Genomic DNA, 9,891 nt, shown 5'->3' with positions numbered 1-9,891 from the left:
ACCTACTACCAAGATTACTCTTCCCAGCAAGGTTATCATTTAGAATCGAAGGACAGATAAAGAGCTTCCCAGACTAAATAAAGCTAAAGGAGTTCATCACCACCAAATCAGTATTACAAGGAACCTTAGAGGGACTCCTTTAAGATGAAAGAAAAAAATCAAAAATATGTTAATAAAATGGCAATATCTACATATCTATCAACAATTACTTTCAATGTAAATGGATTAAATGTTACAATCAAAAGATAGGGCTGAATGGATAAGAAAACAAGATCCTTATATATGCTGCCTACCAGAGACTCATTTCAGATCAAAAGATACACACAGAAAGTAAAGTGATGGAAAAAGATATTTCAGGGAAATGAAAACAAACAAACAAAAAGCTGGAGTAGCAATACTTATACCAGACAAAATAGACTTTAGATCAAAGGCTATAACAAGAGACAAAGAAGCATCCAATAATCCTACTTCCTAAACGTACTTTGAAGGGACATATGCATCCATATGTTCACACTGCAGTATTATTTACAATGGCCAAGATATGGAGGCAACTTGGGAGTCCATCAATGGATGATAAATAAGTGGTACAATAAACAAGTGGTACATTTATACAATGGAATATTACTCAGCTGAAAAAAGGACAAAATCTTGACATCTGCAACAACATGTATGGATCTAGAGGTTATTGTGCTCAGTGGAGTAAGTCAAACAGGGAAAGACGAATGCCATCTGATTTCATTTATATGTGGAATCTAAAGAACAAAATAAACAAACAAAGAAAACAGAAACAAACTCATAGATACAAAGGACATTTTGATGGTTGCCAGATGGGAAGGGGCTGAGGGATGGGTGAAAAAGAGAAGAGATTAAGAAGTACAAATTGACTGTTAGTCATGGATATGTAAAGTGTAACAGGGAAATAGTCATTAATATTGTAATAGCTGTGTATGGTGTTAGATAGATGCTAGATTTGTCACGGTGATCACGTCGTTAGTTATGTAAATGTCTGATCACTATGTTGTTCACCTGGAATTAATATAATATAATATAATGTTGTATATCAACTGTAATTAAAAAATTAAAAATTATTTTTAAAAATAGGCTGTTTTTTAGATACATGAAAGAAATCACAAGGGGGTGGGGGGAAATGAATGCCTTTGGATTTTAGGAAATCAGGGCAGCAAAGGGCTTACGATACTTTCAAATTCCTTCCTACTGAGTCAAGGTTCAGAGCTCACACCTTTCCACCTCACACCAGGTTGCAATAACCATTCGGAGAAGCCCAAGGGTGAGATGAGTTCTTCCTTCCTAATACTTTTTAAAAGCATGCTTGGAGGGAGTGAAGGAATGTTAAATGGTGACATCTGGTGGAAATTCAAGTGCTGCAGGACTTCAAACTAGTAAAATTCAAGGTTCAGTTGTAACTAACTGAAATCTCATTACCTGAAACCAACTTTTTCCTAACTGAAAAAGTTCAGTAATGTGATTCCTTTCAGTGTACCCAGGTACAAACGGTCCCCAGAAGTATGATGACATAAAGAGCAATGTCTTTGGAATGGTAAATACTGGTTTTTTGTTTCAGCTCCAAATTGGGTTTAATTATTTGAGTTTGATTTTATCACCTATAAAATCAAGACAATAATACCTGTCACATATACTTTCATTAGTTTTTTTTAATCAGATACTTTGAATTTTAAAAAAATAATCTGCATCCATGGGTTGAGGCTTCCCATTCATCCTAACCCCTGGAACCCATGTGCTTAGTTTATAGCCAGTTGATCCCACAACAGTTGTTAACCTAGTTATTGCCATCCACATGTGGAGCCTCACACCCACTAGACATACGGTAAGACCCCAGTCAGTAGTAATTGGCCAATTGATTGGTGGATAGAAATGCATTATTTTCGTGCTTCATTCCCGTCATGTGGGTGAAACCTTAATCAGAGATATTAAGTTTTCTCTTGACTTCTTTAAGCTAAATTCATTGTTCAAATCTTTTTAGCCAAATGTCTCATGCCTTGAAGGAAATTAATGATAGTTATGAATCCTGAATGGCTCCAAAATGTGTAATTTCATGGCAATGCCAACATCCAGCTTCCTCAAGAAAAATGTCCCTTTTAAAATGCCAAGCAAAGCGATCCAATTCAGTCAAGTTCAAGTCAGAGAAATCAATGACTGATAACAAGTTCTCCCCGCAGCCAGGCCAGAAAGGGAGAAAGCCTTAGAATGATAAGGCCCCGCACAGCCTGAGTGAGGCTCGCACAAAGCTCAGTTTCTTAGGAACCACTGGAAAAGCTACAAAGCCCATGCGGCCTTTCTGAGCCCTGTCACAAATTGTTCACTTTAGATGGAACAACATCTTCCCTGGCTCTTGCCAGCTTATTGGTTTATTTTTGTGCTGCACCAATGTGAAATTTGTGGATCTGGCCCAGGGCTGATGGGGACAAATGGAATGCAGGCTCCTCAAGGAAGACCTGCCTATTATGTTCCCTTTTGCATCAGGCCTTCTCTGAACATCAGTTTTAACAAACCTCATTCCTGTGATGCTTGCACATGGAATTGTGGCAGCTTCTATCCCACTGTTTCTTGTCTATTTGAATTTAAGAAGAGATGAGATACAGTGTTTAAAATCATGTCTTGTTGTTTTTTTTTGTTTTTTTTTTTTAGCTGAGCCAGCCTGCCACCTGTTGGCAGCTCAGCAGCTGCTCAGCTCAGGTCGGGACTCGAACCGCTGTTGCTCAGAGCTCGCACTCGTGAGTGAGCTGTTAACCAACTGAGCCACTCGGCCTAAAATCATGTCTTTTAAAAAATCTTTTTATAATGGAAAATGTCAAACATACATAAAAGTTCTGAAATAGCATAAGAAAGCCCTAAGAACCTGTTGCCTAGCTTCAATAATTATCAACTCTAGATCATATCATTTCTAAGCTCATTCATATAACAAATATTAGTTGAATGAACATTAGGTCCCAGTGCTGCTTTAGGTTTTTGAGACACAAGTCTGGATAAAGCAAAGTCCTGACACAGAATTTAGAGACTAATGGGGAAACAGATTACCACAATACAGTGCAGGAAGTGCTTTGGTAAGAGAAAGCAAATAGGTAGCTAACCCAACTTGGGAGCACTTCCCAAAGGAAATGACATCTAAGTTGAGACTTGGGGGCTAAGCAGATTGCCTTGGGAGAGAGGAGGAGGAGCAGGTTGGGAAAGGAGCATCATTTGGGCAGAGGGAGCAGTTTTACACAAGTGCCAAGAGTGAGGATAAGAAAGGGAATTTTAGAAACTGAGGGAACCTTAATATGATTGGAGCTTTGAATACAAAAGTTGAGAAAGATGGGTAAGTAAACAGGGTTCAGATCAACAAATCAGACGAAGGTCTTTTTTTTTAGAAATATAGAGAGGAGATTTATTAAACTAAGGAGGCTTGGCTGGGCAGCGTCTGCTGGAAACTGCTGCAAATGACTGCGTCTTGACTCAAGTTTTATATTTTCTAACCAGGATGTAAATTGCGAAGGTCTTATATGCCACATTAAGTCCTGTAGAGAAATGAGGGGCCAATACCCAGTTAGAGGGAGAGAAGTAACATGATCTCATTGGCCTTTTAGAAAGATCACTCCATCTGCAGGCAGGGGAACAGGTTACAGTGGACAGATGCGCTGTGTAGGCTCAAGGCAGGAACTGTTTAAAAAGTATGCTGCAATTTAATTAAAATAGCTGGAGAAGTCGCCTTGGGGTGTTGCTAAGTACATGCTTAGGGAGGCAGGCTGGCTCTGGAGCTCTCCCTGGGGCTCTGCCCTGCTTCTCTGCTTTAAGGTTGGGCGAAGAGTTGGTGTAGGTCTGTGTGCATGTCCCAAAGGAAGGCAGTGGGGAATGATTGTGTCAGAGAATGGGCACCATACTGAACCCAAAAGTCAGCTGTTAGAAACCCTAGAGACCATCTTCACTAAATCTCTCTGTGCAGAAAAGGAAACTGAAGTCCAAACGAATGCAAACTTACCCAAAAATCACAAGGGAAACTGTGGTAGTGCCTCCATCTCCTGACTTTGCCACCCCTTCCTCCCTCTATGGTTTTCCACTACTCTGTACTTTTGCCAACCTTCTCCCTTCATTTCACTTGGCAACTTAGAACAGCAGAGTCTGGGTAAATTGTTAGGATGCAAATGACATCAGTGTTGGAAATATACCAGGAGTGCCAGAAAAATGTATACAAGTGGACACTTTGCTCAACATTGCTCAAGCAGTAGTTCACTGTAATCAGAAGTGTCTGCACACTGTTGGTAACCACTCTGAGCACCTCTTGTAATTGCAGAAGTCAAACGTGACTTGTATTCATCTTTTCATCTTTTGTTATCAGTATATATGATTACAATTTTAATACAGTTTTCCTTTCTTAAAATGTGTATACATCTTTTTGGCACCCTCTGTATATATCTTAAGAAAGAGAAGACTTGATTCTTCTGAACAGTTCCACCCCCTGTATTTTCTCATGCTTGCATTTTTCAAGCTTGCATTTGCTTCCACCAGCTCTTAGGATTTTGATGAAAGGGTTTTTCATTTCTCATAGTTACAGACATCAATCTTTGAAAACCTTATGATGAAATATTAAAATATGATCCCTGTTGGCCTGTTCTATATCTCCTTAAGAGAAACAGTATATGAAGTGAAAAATAGATGTATGATTTACAATTAGATTATACCATGACTGTCAATCACTTTGAAAAGCTTTGCTGCACTAAGATTATAAGGTTTCTTGAAATAAATAGAAATTTGGCAATTATGGAGAGTTTCAACTACATTGCATTTCATTTTAGACAACAGTAGCAGCATTCTGGAATCCATGGATTGAACTCACCATCGGTGTCTGACATTATGAGACAGATTCTCCTAAAGCCTACACTTTAGTGTGTGTTCTTTACTGTCTAAAAGGTCAGGGCCTTCTATGATCACTAATGCTCTGGTAGTGCCTACAATACTATTCCTTAGTTTTAGGCAAATTGGGCCATTATAGAAGATGTAGTATCTTTTTAGGACCTCAGAGCACTAACTAATTTAGAAGAAAAGTGGGGAAGTAGCAGCCATATAATTAACTGACCTAGTGGTACCCGTAGAGTTGAAGTCAGTAATTTAACCCAGTGAAAGTTTGGAATAATAACAAATAATGGCATTCTCATTACATGCTGAGTATGAGAATGAGAAATTGTAATTTTTGTTTAAAACAAGTAATGTGGTTAAAGGTACTTAATGACAGCTAGAAATTACTATAGGCATTAGGAGACTAGGAGCCGACAGTATCACTGTCATCGATTACTGTCATCTGCATCAATAAATAATGACCCAGTCTCCTGGATGTGGGGTCACAAAGCATCACAGTCAGGAGGCATAGGTTGGTGGTCCAGTTCTTCTCCTTACTAGTCCTAACAGAAATCATCTAACCTCACTGGTCTGCAGTTTCCTCATTAAAAGCTGGGGGTGAGGGCAGGGGCAATGATTAGTGAAATAACATATATGAGAACATTTTGTAAATGTTTGTACATGAGAGTAAAAAAAGTCAATTATTTTTATGATAAAGATAAATATGCAAAATATAGTGGGGATTTTTGTTAAGGTACTGCCTAATATTTCCTAGGAATAGCTTGTTTGGTAAAGATTATATATATATATATATATATATATATATATATATATATATATATATGAATTTGTTTTAATTGAAAGCCTTCATGATAAGAAAATATAGTAGTTTGGACACACGCAATTTTTACAGAACTGAGATCCCACAAAAACATCACTGAAATTTCAAAAATGAGTTTTGAAATTTTCAATTTTCTGATATTTTATGTAATAATAATTCCCTTCCTTATCTCTGGAGGTTTAGAATGTTATAGAAGAAAGAACACAGATTTGAAGATGCCTTAAAAATATACAATTGGAACCACCATATGACCCAACAATTCCACTTCTGGATATTCACTTAAAGAAAAAGAAAACACTAACTCAAAAAAGATATATGCATCCCTATGTTCATTGAAGCATTATTTAAACTAGCCAAGACATGGAAACAACCTAGGTGTCTACTGATAGATCAATGGGTAAAGAAGATGTGTTATATATACACAATGGAATACTACTCAGCAATAGAAAATAATTAAATCTTGCCATTTGCGACAACAAGGACAGACCTAGAGAGACAGAAAAAGACAAATACCATATGATTTCACTTATATATGTAATCTAAAAAGAAACAAAAACAAATGAACAAACAAAACAAAAAAGAGACTCATAAATGCAGAGAATAAATTGTCAGAGGGGAGGGGATACAGGAATGCATGAAAAGGTGAACGGGAATAAGAGGTACAAACTTTCAGTTATAAAATAGCCCATGGGGATGTAATGCACCACACAGGGAATATAGTCAATAATATTGTAATAACTGCACAGCTCACACCTTTAAGTGTCATATTTAATTGTGGTAAAATATAAATAACATAAAATTTACCATTTCAAACATTTTTAAGCATAATTTGGTGACATTAAATATATTCACAAGGTTGTATACCCAACATCACCATCCATTTCCAGAACTTTTTCATCAACCCAATCATTCTGTATCCATTAAACAATAACTCCCCATTATCCTCTCCCCCCAACCCCTGGCAACCACTATTCTACTTTCAACCTGTATAAATTTGCCTAATTTTGGTACCTCATGTAAATAGAATCCTACAATATTTATTCTTTTGTGCCTGGCTTTTTTCATTTTTCAAGGTTCATCCATGTTGTAGCATGTATTAGAATTCCATTCCTTTTTATGATTGACTAATATTTGAGTTTGTTTTTTAATTCATCTCTCCAAAAAAATATTTATTGAGCACTTTGTTAAGGGCCAAATGCTGCTGTAGATACTATTGATATAGCAATGAACAAAATGATATTATACAAATAAAGTGAATATATAGTACGTCAAATGGCAATAAGTGCTATGGAAAACCAATATTGTAGTAATAGCAGTATAGGAAAACGAAATCTTAGAGGTAGGGTGGGATCATTTACATAGTACCTTGAAGGCCAATATAAGGACTTTGGATTTAACTCTGAAATAAGAAGTCAGTAGAAAGTTTGAAGTTGCAGAGTGACATCATCTGACCTACATTTTGAAAAATAACTCTGGCTTCAGTATTGAGACTATACTACAAAGAAGAATGAGGCAAAAGGGAAGTAGAAATATTAGTTAGGGGGTAGTCCAATAGTACACGTGAAAGATAAGACCTGTACCAGAATGTATTAGTCAAGGTTCTCCAGAGACCCAAAACGGATAGGATATATACGTTATATAGATCAATAGATGAAAGAAAGAAAGAAAGAAAGAAAGAAAGAAAGAAAGAAAGAAAGAAAGGAAGGAAGGAAGGAAGGAAGGAAGGAAGGAAGGAAGGAAGGAAGAAAGAAAGAAAGAAAGAAAGAAAGAAAGAAAGAAAGAAAGAAAGAAAGAAAGAAAGGCAGGAAGGCAGGAAGGGAGGAAGGGAGGAAGGGAGGAAGAGGAAGAGAGAGATGAGGGAGTTAACTCATGCAACTGTGCAGGTTGGCAAGTCTGAAATCCACAGGGCAAGCCAGAAACTTGGAAACTCAGGGTTTCTATGTTTCAGTTTTATGGCCAAATATCTTCTGAGGGAGAATCTGTTGCATGCCTTTTTCTAACTTCTGGTGGTTGGCTGGCAATCTTTGGCATCTCTTGGGCTGTAGACGCGTCACTCTGACCTCTGCCTTCATCTTCACATGACATTCTCTCTGTGTCCATGTCTGTGTTTATTTTTATTTATTTATATATTTTTAGATTTTTTTTATTGGGAATTGGGGGAGGAGAACAACATTGGGGAATCAGGGAAAGGGAACAGACAAGTTGCTGTTCTTTCATTCTTCAGTCTAGTTGTGGAGGATGTCTTCACTGGCCCATGTTGGTGTTATAATGTTGCTCTTCCAGGGTGAGGCAGATGGGTCGCTGGCCATTGGACAGCTGCTCACGGGGTCTGCTGACCGCTCACTCTGGCTGCTGCCACTCACTGTAGCTCATGGCAGCCCCACTGCAGCAGGGGCTGCAGCCTGCGCTGTTGCTGGTGACTCACAGCAGCCCAGCTCCAGGTCAAGCTGTTGTTCATCATCTTAGCTTAGAGTGCGCAGTGTCACAGGCCCTAATGTGGGATCCGAACCAGGGCCCTGCTGCTCAGAACTGGCGTCCCAAACCAGCTCTTAACCAACGCGCCACTTGGCCGGCCCTGTCCATGTCTGTGTTTAAATTTCCCCTTTGCACGTATAAGGATACCAGTCATATTAGATTAGGGCCCATCCTACTCCAGCATGACCTCATCTTAACTAATGACATCTGTAACAACCCTATGTCCAAATAAGATCATACTATGACATATTGAGGGTTAGAACTTCAACATATAAATTTTGGGGATACCCAATTCAGCCTATAAAACAGGGTGGTAGCTGTGAATATGGGGAAAACTTGGATTTGACTGAAGAGTAAAAGAAAGAGAGGAGTCGGGGATACTCCAATGTTTTTGACCTGAACAAAAATAATCGAGTTGCCATACACTGAGATGGCAAAGACTGCAGAAGGAGGAAGTTTGTAGGGAAAAATCAAGAGTTCATTTTGGGTATATTTCATATAAATATATGGGTATATGCAAATAAAGATCCACTTCCTATCTGAAGCCCCTCACTGGTAGTGATACCAGCATAGGGGCAGAAAGCCCAGTTATCTCTGCAAAAACAGAACAGACAGAGCCTGCTGTCTTTCCTCCCCAGACATACATGTCCCAAAGTAGCCCTCATTTCTAGTCCACTCCACTTCTGTTACTAACCCCACCTTCCTCATAATAATTGCTCTTTCATACAACTCCTGATGACACCTCCATATAAACCTCAGGCAAACTACACTTAAAAAGTTATTTTTAAAAATGAATAAAGTTAGAGCTAATTACAAGCTGCACAAATATTCTTTTAAATAGTTGTACTTTCACTAGGAACACTGAGATTCTAAGTGAACCTTAATAGAAACATGTTATCAATAGTTTAGTTGGCCTCAAATTAATATTAACCTGTGACTCTAATATCCATCAGCTGTTTAGCTTATTTAGTGTTGTTGCTTTCCAACACAAAATGATTTATACTCAGGACAAGCAAAGCTTTGCCTTTATAGTTTTCAATCACTGACATTTAGATTCTTAGATCAAGTGGAAGAACTACTTTTCCAAGTAACAGAAAATAAAAATGTATATTAAGGCTAAACCACAGCAAATAGGATTTTAGAAACAAAGTTCAGGAAAAAATAGGCCATCTCATAAAATTAAATCTAATTTCAAATTCCATTCTAACTGTGATTTTATTTCTAAAGGCTTTGAGAAATTTGAGGTTAAAAAGCAGTTTAATTCTGCTGTGGATGTTTCCATTATGAATGGTACTATTAGAAATGAATGAAAAATTGCAATTTGCCTTTCAAAGGGTGAGACTTTGTATATACTGATTTGGGTTATTGTGATTTTCTCCTCTGCATGGTGCAATAGCCAGCCAACATGATTAATTAGGGATGTGGACAGTCAATCAAAATAAAATATTCCCCAAGTCATCTGATTCCTAAGGAGTAGGACTTTCAGGAACACAGATTCCAAGATGATTCCCTTTGGTGGCTGGTGTTTTTGAAACACTCAGACTGCCATCTAGAATCTGGCCTAAAAGGAGGATAGGACTCTCTGAAGTAATCAGCACCACGGCAGTTGATGGTCTTTCCTCAGATAAGTTTTCTCAGATGGAATGTTGTGGCTATATTGATACTACCCAGCTCTGCCTTTGCCAGAAGGGCCAAAGGAAGAAGGTGAATTTCAGCACCCTGCA

General features: G+C 38.0%; 1 pseudogene; it reads left to right on the top strand.

The window, feature by feature from the left end:
* LOC109374431 (regulator of G-protein signaling 20-like) overlaps positions 1–9,891 on the top strand; it is a 38,220-nt pseudogene that overhangs the window by 22,768 nt on the left and 5,561 nt on the right.

The sequence above is a fragment of the Hipposideros armiger genome, unplaced genomic scaffold (assembly GCF_001890085.2).
Source record: "Hipposideros armiger isolate ML-2016 unplaced genomic scaffold, ASM189008v1 scaffold_822, whole genome shotgun sequence".
Taxonomy (NCBI): domain Eukaryota; kingdom Metazoa; phylum Chordata; class Mammalia; order Chiroptera; family Hipposideridae; genus Hipposideros; species Hipposideros armiger.
This window is presented reverse-complemented; position numbering and strand designations above follow the sequence as displayed.